At 35.2% G+C, this 14,339-nt stretch overlaps 1 protein-coding gene across 2 annotated transcripts in view; it reads right to left on the bottom strand.

The window, feature by feature from the left end:
• The window catches only part of elf2b (E74-like factor 2b (ets domain transcription factor)), a 35,295-nt gene extending 26,187 nt beyond the window's left edge, over positions 1 to 9,108 (bottom strand). The window contains exon 1 of one of the 2 annotated variants that reach the window (XM_056461478.1): positions 8,826 to 9,108. The gene's annotated coding sequence lies outside the window, so the exon portion shown is untranslated. Of the gene's footprint in view, positions 1 to 5,035; positions 5,137 to 8,825 lie in introns of those variants that run through there. The other variant, XM_056461494.1, reaches the window with a different exon arrangement.
• Between the last annotated feature and the right edge of the window lie 5,231 nt (positions 9,109 to 14,339).

The following is a 14,339-nucleotide window of genomic DNA, read 5'->3' as shown; positions in this document are numbered from 1 at the left end:
CCAACTACTTGTGTTTCGTAGCTGCGTCATCGCGAAACACCTAATGACTCGTTATCAAGATGACTCGTTTGAATCACTATGAGTCGACTCTTTTATAGATGAATCAATAGTTTTAAACACTGTACACTTACAGATTTAAGCCTTAGCTGGATATTTCACTTCACTTAGAGCTATGTTACACACTACATGGAAGGGCATTTTCAAAAACCCATAATATGGGCTCTTTAACAATACATTTAGGGATATTAGGATTTATTCAACCACTTTTTTTTTTAACCAACATAACAAAGGCAAATAGTTTTAATAGTCAAAATAAACATATGTAAACAACATATCTGATCTCTTTATAATAAAACCAACATAAGTGTTAAAGAGACTCTTAAACTTGATAAATAAAATAGGGATGTCCCGATCAGGTTTTTTTGCTTTTGATTTTTGATTTTGAGTATCTGCCGATACCCGATCTGAAACTTCAATAATACATAAAAAAAGAATAAAGAAGAGCAAAGAAACAGATCCAGGACGTTTTTATTTAATTCATCTTATTTTAACATTCAAAACTCTGCTAACAAACAGAGCACTTCTGTGCGGCAGCTAGAACAACTAAGTAATAAATATCAATTCTTCACTTTTGGACTTTAGTGCAACAGTAAATACAAAAAATCTAATATAAAACAAATAGCACCTCAACTTAAAATACCCAGCAGGCAATCCCAAGTTTACATATCTCACAGTTTGCTATGGCAATGTTCTAGTCATTAACTTTATAATACATCCAGACCGCAGACATACTCGCGCTTTCTGCTTCAAGCTGCTTGTGTTCTACTTTGCCGGCATTTACCCAATAGCGTCTCTGCAACAAAGAGATGTCATGCCGCACATGTTGCTGTTTCTGTGTGTCAGTCAAGAAAAAGGTTCACCGAACTCACTGCTGTTTACTGACTGTAAAAACAGATCCAGGGACACAGGAGCATTTTAAAGTCACGTCGATCAGCTAATTTGTCTATAAGCTGACATGCGAGCGATCTGCTAATGAATCGTGGCTTTAAAATGCTCCAGTGTCCCTGTATCTGTGGTTACACGCAGTAAACAGCTATGAGTTTGGTGAACCGATGACATTCACGGCCGATCACAGTCATTTCTGTTGAGCACGTGAACGCAATGGCAAATATATGCTGGAGGAAATGGACGTTTTTCAAATTTTGATACCCATTGGTATCAAATTCCAGTATCGTCACATCTTTTTCTTACCGTTGACCTGTTCCAGACCTCATACAGGTTTGGAACAAGTCAAGGGTAAGAAAAAGATGACAAAAAAGTTATTTTTGGATGAACTATCTCTAAGTCATTCGAGTTCAAAATGATCAGATCAAAGCCATATTAAGGAAACACATTCTTAATTATTATACATTGCGATTTTATCCATCTCTTTTGTCTGCTTTCAACCACTTAATTTCTTTGAGGGGATGGTCTTTGGGTTTGTGTGTGTGTGTGTGTGTGTGTGTGTGTGTGTGTGTGTGTGTGTGTGTGTGTGTGTGTGTAGGGTCCTTTTCTGATCTAATGTTATAATGATGACGATGAATTCTGATTTAATGCATGGCAACAAAGGCTATTCATTCATGGCAATACCATTTTATTAATAAATATACAATAAAAACAAAAAAACAAAATGAATACATGAATTTATAAGCTTAATACAATATTTTTAGCGTGAATACATGATAAAAATTGTAAAAAAATTTCACGGTGACGCTTTGCTAAAGGACTTAAGAGAGTTAATTAATTGCAATAATTAAAAGCAGAACAGTCCAGTAGAATGTGTGATCTAATGTTATAAAATGAGCTCACTGTTTATAAATATGAGTGAAAAGAGACGAAACCGTACACAAAGCAGCAGCTTTATATTCAATTCCACTAGCTACCACTAACTGCACTAAATGCTGTAAAATTGTGTAATCCGGACTAACGACAGAACATTGTACTTAGAATATCAGATGATAAAATAAAAGCTAGTCCAGCTAGTGTTCTTCAATACATCCCAAAATGTTGCAAAATTAGTTCAGTAAGAATAGAGTAGGTGGTCTTCATTGGCTATTTGAACAAATGGGTTTACTATCCTCTGTTAGCAGACAAGACTAAAACATTTCTGACCTTGTTTACAACTGTAATCATTTAACATTAGCCCCTTTCACACAGTGATACTGGTAAATATCTGGAAAATTACTGGAATGACTTTACCAGTAAATTTAAAAAGAAGCGCTGTTTACACAGACAAGAACGTTCCATACACACATCAATTCCAAAATACCGGTAAATTCTGACATTATTAACAATAAATGATCTCTAAACGGCTGCGATCATATTTGTAAACACAGAAGGGATCTGGCTTTTGTTGTTGGTACATAATATGTATGTGTGCAGGCGCTCACCGGCTGCTTCATGTGCACACGTGTCAAGCAACTGAAGCTGAGCTTGAAGGTAAACAAAAAATGGTTTATCATAAGCATTTTATTGCTCATTTTTTCCACAGTTGGCATTAATAATGACCATAGAAACGTTATTTTACTAACATCTAGTAGCTAAATGTGTCTGGAAAAATATTCAAAGGCTTTTCTTTTTATAAACAGCACAGATGTGATTGCATCTGAATGTTCTGATTGGCTGGAGTACATGTCTCACGTCAGCATGTTCTAAGCGTGAACGCGCTCTTCCCGGCAATATTTCTTCTACGTTCACACAGAGCATCATTCCGGCAAATTGCTGGCGATGTTACAACTTCTCCTTTCTGAAAATTGTCGGAACGAATTTACCAGTATTTAAAAAAATAAAAAAAGTTCACACATGATCCCTTTCATACATACAAAATTCCGGAAAGGTCTGTATGTATAAAAGGGGCTATAGTCCAATTGTGACCAGAATGACAAAAAGCCATCTTAATACTGGGTGGAAAGTCTTTTTAGGCCTAAAAATATTACAATCATAAAGCCTTTTTTTGACTAACGCACTGAAATTATTTAGTGAAACACCATTGCAATATGCTCTTCAAGAAAATAGTTATTAAAGATATCAATTTTTAGATATTACAAAAAACAACACCAGTACATAGACTAAACCAATATATTAAAAGATTAGTAATTTCTCATTATCACTCAGAAATGCAATCTGTTACTCCAACTCTAGGTTTGTAGTTTTACAAAAGAAGGTGGTTTCTTTTTTATATATATATTTATTATGACTCAGTCGCCAAAAGAGAAGATGGCAAACAGAGGAATCTGTGCATGAGTCAGCAGGGGTCAAATATTTGGGCCAACCACAGAGCAAATGTTGACTGACCTTGTACAAAATTGGTTCACCAAGCAGACAAAATTTCCAACATTCAAATTCTGGATGCCAAATGACAACACAAGCTTCAAATAACCAAAGCAGCATAAAGAATGCTTTCTGTATCTAATAAGAGATGTGCACATTAACAAACTTTAATAAATCATTGACTTCATAGAATAGTTTTTCCCACCAAATGAAGCTGATCTCTTATATAGTATTTATGCTTATATAATATATAGTTACACCAGATCTAATCTACAGAATAATGAACGATAATAAACATTAAAAAAGTATCACAGCACAGAATAGAATAGAAAAAGAATAAAAATCTGGTCAGTCAGTATTGTGCAAGAACTTAATGTGGCACTAATATTCTATTTTATAGGGTTTTGCATTTAGTTTTGAGTCTATCTTATAATATGTTTACATGCAGCCAGGGTCAAAAAAACAAAACATGTTTTTGTTGTTATAGATATATTTCTCATCCCTCTTATTTCCTGTGACTTAAAACCTGTCTTGAAAACAAAATCCCCACGTCTAAATTTCAGCTCTGATTGCGTCCTAAATCCTCATTGATTTTACCATACCAACTGAAACAGAGTCCAATGATCTAGAACTAATTTATCCACCCAAACCCACAAGGTCAGCACAAAATTAGTAGGATGTTTCACAGTGGTGTTTTTAAAAATAAGAACCAATCAACTTATGTTGAGCTTATGAACACAATGGCCAATCAGATGTGTTTTGATTAATCACAGCAAAAGGCAGAGTTGTGCTGAGTGCCCATGCTCAGTTACATCAAAATGAGCTCTCAACAATTCTCTCCTTATAGCAACAAAGTGCAGATTCATTACTAAAGGAGATTCGGGAGCTGTTTAGTTAATTTTCACTTTAAAATGTATTGGCCTGAGTAGGGTAGAGCCGATAAACTATATTATATCAAATCACAATACAATTTATGTCAATGACAATGATAAGCTCTGGGCTTTTTTTTCTATTTTGATATAGGAGCCAATCACAAAGCAAAAAGGTGCAACAATGGGAATCTAGAAGTGTGTTGATATTAGAGATGCACCGAATTTTCGGCTGCCAAAAAAAAGTTATGCTTCTTAAAAGACCCTCTAATTTGTGGCTTCAATCATTGTTGGAATACTCTTAAATCTGGAAGTAACAACAACTGATATCGAAATATATATGTTTATTGTTTAATATAGAAAAGAATTAATCAAGATTGCACTTTTGCAACCGCATTAACCAATCAGAAGCTTGTAGAAGCTATTCCCCAGAGTATATAATTAAGAAATGGAACGAGGGTGGCACAGCTGTAAAACTATCTGTCCATGCCAACGATAACTCAGAGGGGGCAAAGGCTTAGTATGTAATAATTCCAGTTCCAAAGAGCACTGAACCACACCCCACTTATTAATCTCAGCGCATCTGGAAAAGCAAGGAGACCCAGTTTATTAATCCAACCTTCATTTTTAACAACACAAAATCTAAATGTTCAGTCTATTTACTTTCCTAACACTCTGTTCTAGTGGAAAGGTTTAACATTTAAAACTACTTTCACTACATGACAATTTGGCATCTGATATACCTATTTGCATTTACACATCTTACTGTGATAAAGTCCAAGTTAGTTCAGTGAATCACTGAGATGTGGACTGCAGGAAAAACTCACATTCAATGAAAGCATAAAGGAAAAACTCACCCTATCATGGGCATTCAATCGGAAACCCAGCAACGTCTGCATAAGGACATAATCTAATGCACGAACATGCTTTTACGACCCGCCCTTATTTCGATTAATCTCCCCAATCTTTGACCTGTCCATGCTTGCTCATTCGTCTCAATAAACCATCTTTCTTTGGCTTTTAGACCATTTATAATCATATTGTGATTTAGAAGCAGATATGTAGATGTAATTCCTAATGGAGCAAAGAAATCCATTCAAGGCCCTGCACCTTTCAAAGACCTTATCGGTTAAAAATGAGCAACTGCTGATTAGGTGGATCAAAGTCTGCTTTCGTTGACTTCAGCACTTCCCTCCATTCTCAGCAGGCTATTCTAAATAAGGGGTTTTCAATCTTTTAAAAGCCAAAGATATGATTATCCTTGTGCAGGAGAGTAGACCACAATGGTAAAATTGAAATGGCAATTCCTAAAATTTAATTAAAATATTTAGATTTCATTTTTGTGTATAATTATTTTACGCTATATAAAATATTCTATATAACTTAACATGAAATTTCAATTTAAATAGTTCAAAAGCATTTATTAATTATTGATAGCAATATTTACTTACTCCCAGGGCCATTTATATCGCAGTTGATATTTAGCCGCACCATATTTGGTGTTTCGTAACATCTAGTTTTTATGAGGCCAGTTGTTAGCCCAATGTTCAACCCCCAATTTGGAGGACCAGGACATACACTAGGGACAATTTAGCTTATCCAATTCACCTATAGCGCATGTCTTTGGACTGTGGGGGAAACCCACATGAACACGGGGAGAACATGCAACGGGAAGAATTCACCACACAGAAACCAGCGACCTTCTTGCTGTGAGGCGACAGTGGTACCCACTGTGCCATGTGTCGCTCTTTTATAGCAATATTTACTAATACATTTTTAAAACAGTATGCTAATGTTAATTAATGGACAAATGCTTACAACAAAAATTAACAGTAACATTTTCATCAACTAACTGACAAAAAAAAAATCTGAAAAAATCTCTGTTACATAACATTGTTTTAATCTTACTCTTAATCTTAAATCTTTGTACTGCATTTGTTTGTATGGTCATCCACCAGGACCGAGTTTGGACACCCCTGATTTAAATGGTTTGTTTGTTTGTGCTTAAAGCAATGCCAGCATTTTTCTATTCGGCTATTGTCACATTGTCATGGCAAGAAAACGTACACTACTGCAGTTAGACTATGAAGTTTTTAGGAATTAATTTGAGCTAAAAACTCTAAAACTGAATCGAAGTGGGTGTAAACAATCTAGTCCCACTGGTTAGAAAGTTTATCGAGGTTTTTTTCCAAACATTGGGGGTAATTACATAGTTAGTTCCTTGTATGCAAGTCCCATTCTCTCTTTGTTTTTATAAACGTATGAACAATTTACTGGTTTTAAGTGAAAAGGAGTCTGCTTTCTCATTCTCTTTTGATTACATAGAATCAGAATAACACATAATAAGATCCTCCAATTCTAAAAGTCTGTTCAGTAATATAGTAATACAATAAGGTTAACGAACTACCATTGAATGATATTTCTAAAGTATTTATTAATCTTATTTCACATTAAATTTAGCAGATGCTTTTGTCTATAGTGACTTACAACTGAAGAGGTATTTAACAATTCAACAAGAAGCAATACACACGAGACAGGGCTCGAAAATTTACCTATGCGACCTCACAATATATTTGGGAGCATTTGTGCGAATGGATAAAAATGTTGCCGTGCAAAATGTTCACCACATGCACAGATTTAGGAGACTTTCATGCAGAATGCATCTTTGCACCTAAAAACGTAAAACGCATCACTAGGAAATAGTATAAAACAGTCAACATGTCAACATTCTACAGTAAACAAATCCCGCAATGCTTGCCTCGCCTTCAAGCTCTTCTGATGATGCACTGCTCTAGAACTGAGATCAAATATATTGGCTATGCTTTGTCAATGCTTTTTGCTTTCAGGTTATGGGAAGCAACAGCTATGAAAATGTAAAGCGCTGAAGATGAGAGAATGAAAACCACACTGACAGATTTTGTTTTAGAAACCATCTAAAGTTACAAATAATGGCACATCTAATTAGTGATACACTTTTCCAAGAGTGGCAAGGACTCGTAAAGCCATTCACTGTAAAGTCTGTATGATGGAGTTTTCAGGTAACAGTGTTTGCCATTGAATCTACACATTTTAAGTGTGAGATGTTCCATTTAATTCTTCATTTAATCGTCAGGATGATTTCAAATGCAATAAATCTGTTAATATAAAACTTGTAGTAGCTGTGCACATAATTCTTGGTGTGTGCGACAAAATTTTGGCTGGTGCAACTGCATTTTTAAAGTTAGGAGCACCAGTGCTACCAAGCAAAAAGAATAATTTAGAGCCATGCAAGAATTATACAAATAGGAATTATGAATATATAAGGAACTGTTAGTGTTCAGAGAATTAAGTGCTAGAACAAGGAGGGGTGCGGGGGATTATTATACAGAGAGAGAAAAGAGAAGAGTGTTTTTTCTACAGGTGGTTTGTCAAACCCACTCACCTGTTTGAAGCACACTTTATAAATGCACAATGTTTGTTTGTTTGTTTGTAGATATGGAGTGATTGTAAGAAAGTGTCCGGTGCAGGTGTCAGTTGAAGTGTCAGAGATAAAAGAGTGTGTTTTATACAGGTGGTTTGTCAAACCCTCTCACCTGTTTGAAGCACACTTTATAAACGCACAATGTTTGTTTGTCTGTTTGTTTTTAGATATGAAGTGATTGTAAGAAAGTGTCCAGCACACTCAGATTTGAAATACATTGATTTTAGTATTTACTGACACATTGAGGTCTAAAAAGTATCTGTTAGGGGTATTAAATGGACATATGCTAACAATAATCTTGTTTTTTAATACCATTACAAACCCCAATGCTACAACCCCAGGTCTATACGAAAAGATCAGTAGTCTAGATAGTCAAACATCACCGCATGCCAAAGGAATTGGTCTGAACTGTAGAAGAAAAGTCTGTGGCATGATTTTAACACTAAAGTAATGCCTTGCTTATGAGATCGTTATCAGACAGGTCTGCATTTCACAGTAACAATTAATTTACATGTCAGCAAATACAATCCTGATGTTTACCATAAGAGTGCGTGTAGCATCACTGTTTACACCAGTGACTACAACAAAGTCCTGATCCTGCACTCTCTCCAAATATGTGGGCGTCACAAAATAAACACTAAAGAAAATAGCACACACCAATGTTATCTCAATCCCTTAAAAGGAAAACCTACACTTAAAGTATACACGTGCTCTTTTATGGAATAAAGACAGCTTTTTCTTGAGCATAAACCTTGTGAACATTGAGCATCTCTGACACAAATGCAGTGGATCAGTTTCAAAACTAAAATATAAAGCTCACATAAGCTAATATAAATTATAAACCCCTTACTTCAACAAAAAGCCACATTTTAATGAGAAAAAAAAAAAGTATGTACAGCGTAACGTTACATGGTTATAGTTGTCAACTCTGCTAGCATTTAGCTTAGCCCGTCTGCAAAAAGACGACACATGCGAGCTGAAACACAACAAAGTCAGCCAATTCCACATATATATAAGAAAACAACAATTGTCTACATGTCAGGCATATTCTTTATATTGCAAAGCGAAACTAAAGAGCACCGCAAAGTGCCTCATTAGCTTCGTTTTACAGAGCTAAGCTAATACAACCGCAGAGTCCCTGCTAATGCTTCTTCGGGGTATGGGTGGCATAAAAGTAGATTTCTTACCTTAAAAGCTGATTTTCCCAATGAAACCCACGCTCTGTGTTGGTCTGGTTTACATAGATATAAGAAACATGGAGTTTGGCGGCTGTGGCGTGTAAAAGCCCGTCAGACTGTGGCCGTTAGCGGCTAAACGCTAACACACCTGATCATCACATACACACATATACGGGTCTCTCCAAACAGACACACTGAACTAGTTCACTGACTACTGATGATGATGATGATGATGATGATGATGACGACGATGGGCGTCCAGCACTATACAGCAGTGCAAGTCAAACCAGACTCTATGATGATCAGGCACATAGGACACGAAGTTGAGTTTGCAGACAGACTCCAGGTCAAAATCTTAGCAGAAAGACATCGACAGAGAGAAAAAGAAAGAGAACAGAGATAGAGAGAGAGAGAGAGAGAGAGAGAGAGAGAGAGAGAGAGAGAGAGAGAGAGAGAGAGAGACACTCAGAAGTTAATTACTGTCTCGATGAGAAATAATAAATAATCAAAGACCAATGTTGTGCAAAAATACATTTAAAAGTATTTTTAAATAAAATACCAAATACCTTAGTTTTAAGTGTATCAAAATAAACTACAAAATACATTCATTCATTCATTTTCTTTTCGGCTTAGTCCCTTTATTAATCCAGGGTTGCCACAGCGGAATGAACCGCCAACTTATCCAGCACATTTTTATGCAGCGGATGCCCTTCCAGCCGCAGCCCATCTCTGGGAAACATCCATACACACTCATACACTGCAGACAATTTTGCCTACCCAATTCACCTGTATCCGGAGCACCCGTAGGAAACCCACCCGAACGCAGGGAGAACATGCAAACTCCACACAGAAACACCAACTGACCCAGCCGAGGCTCGAACCAGCGATCTTCTTGCTGTGAGGCGACAGCACCACCTATTGCACCACTGCGTCGCCCTACAAAATTCAACAGTCGCAAAAATGTATTAAAATAAAATACTGTATTTTTGTATTTTAAAAATACTACAAAATACTTTTATAAAGGAGCATGACATCAATCCCTTTACCATTAAACTGACTCTTCAATATTCAGTGTCAAAATTGATATCTATTTTCTCAAATAAACTCTGAAACTCAAAAATAAAGGTACACAAGCTGTCACTGGGGTGGTACCTTTTCAAAAGGTACAAATTTGTACCTAAAAGGTCCATATTAATACCTCAAGGGTACATATTAGTACCTAAAAAGTACAAAAGTGTTCCTCTCAAAATGTGCAGGTACTAATATATACTTTTGAGGTACAAATATGGACCCATAAGTACAAATGTTTACGTTTTGAAAAGGTACCACCCCAGTGACAGCTCGCATACCTTTATTTCTGAGAGTGTATACTATATCCTGCTTTCAGTTTTTAGAAGTTTATTTTTATAGTTCAATTTTTTTTAATTGTTCAACAGCCAAGAACAAAGAACACACTTTACACTACACACACATGATACATGTTACATAGGCTATTCAGCCACCTGTCACACCAAGAAAATTCAGCTATAAGGAAAACAACATATAGTCAACACATATGGAAATTAAGGTTGTGGTACCTTTGTAAGTACATAAAGGAACTTTTACCTATATTAGATATCCCTAGTTTGTGTTTTTGGGAGATTACTACATTTTCATATCTGGTGTCACTTTGACATCTTAAGGCATACATCTTCATTTGCCATACATTGCAACTATACCTGCTGTTCAACTGGCATTTAAAACAGCCAATGAAGTATTGTAGGTATCACCACTAAGATTATTTTTTATGTAGTTTGTTTTAAAGACAAACATTTGGCATCAGCAATCCACTTTGTACAGTACAGCAATCCACTTTGTACAGCAATCCACTTTGTAACCCTATTTGTACAGTATACTCTTTGTCCATATATTTTATTTTTTATTTACTATTTTTAGAGTTAATTATGTCCAAAGTACCAATCAGAGGGTGCATTTATATGTCATCAGACTGCTTACAAAGTATTTTACAGTATTTTTAAATGCAAAAATACAAGACACTAAAGCATTTTGATACAAAATATTAAGCCATTACAAGTTACTATTTTGTATTTAAAATACAATTTGAAATACCTGTATCATAAATACTGCCCATTCCTGTCAAAGACTATAGACTTAGCTATATATTTCATTCATTCATTCATTCATTCATTCATTCATTCATTTTTTTCAGCTTAGTCCCTTTATTAATCTGGGGATGCCACAGTGGAATGAACCGTCAACTTATCCAGCATATGTTTTACACAGCAGATGCCCTTCCAGCTTCGACCCATCTCTGGGAAACATCTATACACACTCTTTTACACACATACACTATATGGCCAATTTAGCTATACCACATGTTTATGGACTTGTGGGGGAAACCAGGGCTCGAACCAGCGACCTTCTTGCTGTGAGGCGATTGTCACCCACTGCGCCATCATGCTGCCCCAGATATATTTCTTTCTAAGCATACTTACTTTGTACTCGAAAAATTGCAGTATATGTAATGTTGTAAGCACAGTAATGCCGAACAAGTTTTTAGGTCCTTAACAAAACAATCACAAAAACTATAGCCTCGAATCATAGCAAATATTAATTTGTATTTGAAAGCATAAGTCATTGTGTTTGGCAAGGCACATGCTGTTGTAAATCACACAAATGAAACAAATGTCAATATTTAAAACCATTCTTCATTTTTCATCAGAAACGTATCAAATGTGTTTGCAGAAAATGTTAGCTAACATTAGTATACAATAATGTATTTTGTTGAGCTCATGTGGACTTGATAAACCATGAGTGGTTAATAAAAAATCTAAATATGTAAAAAAAAATTTAAATAAAATAAAGAAATATGTTGTTGTTTAAACTTACCGCATAAATAATAGCCATATACAACAGTTTTCTTTATTCAAATACATTTTTCTAATTGTGTGCTGAGGGTGCTGCAGCATCCCCTGCCGGAAGCTGGGAAATTTAACATGACATGACTACAGCATTATTTTTTTATTATTATTATTTTAAAACTTTTTAATTTTACACAATTATCAATAAAATTGTTCAAAATATTATTTCGCTTTTACATTTTGTAAAAAAAATCTTATGTAAATCTTTATATAAATCTATAACAGAATGTACACAATTTATAGAATAGCATAAAATCTGACTTTTTATTGAATGTTAAATTGTCTGCAGTGTAGTTATTTTGCATTAATTGCTTTCAGAATAGAGAAAAAAAAATCATTTGGAAAAGTACAGATTTCCAGGAAATATAACTTAGATACAGATCTGGTCATTTCGTAACCTGTAGAAAATGGTTATGCTTTTGAAACGGACGGTAGGGTCATAAAATAACAGTATGTGGCGCCATCTGCTGTTTGAACTCGGTCACAACTTCGTTTGCTGCATTATTCCCATTAAATCAATATCGAGTAGTTTTAAATTATTTTACTGGAAATGTATTTTAATTAGAAGCCTGTGAACAAACGCTTTTCAAAACAAAGAAATCAAGATTGTACCAGAAAGAAATGAAATGAGAACTGGAAAACAGTTTTTTTACAGTTCGTTTTTATTCGTCAGTTAAAATGATGTACTACAATATCTGACTCATCATAGTTGATGACTGCTTTTTCACTAATGTCCATAATGCAATTTATAGTCTGTTCATTAGCTAGATTCATGTATGTGGGCAAACTATTTCCTTTTATTTTCAACGAAAAATTTACAAATATACAAAGATTTTAAAATATATTTCAACGATTTAATTTTGTGCAGAACAGTGGAATATACACTGTGCAAGTGTGCATACTTGAAATGACTTAAGCAGAATTCTTGAATTTCAATAATCTGAAAAGTATTCAACGTATTGAATCTGAAGACATGTAATAGTATGATTTTAAACTGCATTCTATAAATTCACACAAGTCTATAAGTTTTAATGAACAGAGAAGAACCGAAACTAACTCATTGAATACCGAATAACAAACCTGAACTGAAATAGCATATTAAATAACTAAGTAAGTAAATAAATAAATAAACATGCCACTTAAAGGGCAGGTACAAACACTGTAAAAATGAAATGGTCAATAAGTCAACAGTTTTTTTTGTTTGTTTATCACAAGTTAATCTAATTTATTAATTAATTAAATTTAGGTTAATTAAAAAAGTATTTCAAGTAATAAAAACTGTTTTAAAATGGGCTTGAAACTCGAAGGGCCCACACATTTTTGGGGCCCCCAGAGATACTCATATCAGGGGGCCCAACCGCTTCCTTCCCCCAAGTCTTTTTCCATCCCTCCACTTTAAAAATAAGCTAACCATTTAATTTTGACAGTGTACCTCTTCTGTGTTGTTTTGCTTTAAAATAATAAAAACCTTTTTTACTCTGCAACTTTAAAACATGAATGTGTCCACAAATCTACATAATACAATGTCACAGAACATTATTTCCAGAGGTTGATATGACAGTTAACCCCAAATCCTGTTAAAACTGACTAGTTTTCATAAATATTGATGTTCGGAAATTACTTAATGAATATAAACCATTGACTAAATGTGCAAACATATTTTGACTGATGTTATCTTATACCGTTATCATTGGATGGCTTTAAAACACCAGTAAATGTTAGTTCACTGTGTTATTGTGCAGACTCTTTAGGCTTCACATGATTTCTCAGGTTCCAAAGTCATGTTCTGTGGTACATTTACTTCAGGCTTGTGGCATGGTCATCGTAACATTTCCACTTTCATTATCTGTGGAAAAAAATTAACAAATTTCCAGAACTACCTCAAATGCATGTGTGCAATCTGGATTACAATATATATATATTTTTTGCGTGGCATCATTTACCTTCTTCTGATGCTTCAGCTGGCTTAATTTCATCCACTGCATCCAACACTGTCTCTGATATCTCCATGTCTGGTGGTGCTGTGAGATCTGTATGTTCTGTTTCTGTGCCAGCTAGATCATCATATAATGCTTTATATTCCTCCATTATCTGATGCACCACCTCAACAGTTTCAGTCATGGACTCTGCAGCTCCAGAGATTGTATCATCTTCTGTCATCACCACCACAGGGTTTGTTGACTCTACTAATTCCACAGTGTTCTCCATCTCTGCACCCTCTGCTAAAGAATGGCTTTCAACATCAGTTTGAGCAACATGAGAGTCATTTGCTTCAGAGTTGACATGGTCATCATCTGCCACCTCTACAGTTGTTTTGTCTACTGGGTGAAGTGCTGAAGACAGTTCATCCTGTTCTGCTGTATTTAGATCAGATGCATCTATCGCAGCCTCCCCTGCAGGCTCTGATTCGTCTGCTTTAACATCAACAGTCTCCAACCCGTTGAGGATCTCTGCTGTATTGTGATCTTCAGACAACCTCACTGCAGTCACCAGGTGCTGATCACCAACTGAAGCGGCTGCAATCTCCACTGTAGATCCAGCCAGGATTTTCACAGCGCTCATTAGGTCAGACATTGCAGTAACTGCAACAAAATTAGTAATA

This window comes from Danio aesculapii, chromosome 1 (genome assembly GCF_903798145.1).
Source record: "Danio aesculapii chromosome 1, fDanAes4.1, whole genome shotgun sequence".
Taxonomy (NCBI): Eukaryota; Metazoa; Chordata; class Actinopteri; order Cypriniformes; family Danionidae; genus Danio; species Danio aesculapii.
The sequence above is the reverse complement of the archived record's forward strand: the minus strand, read 5'-3'. Positions and strand labels throughout refer to the sequence as shown.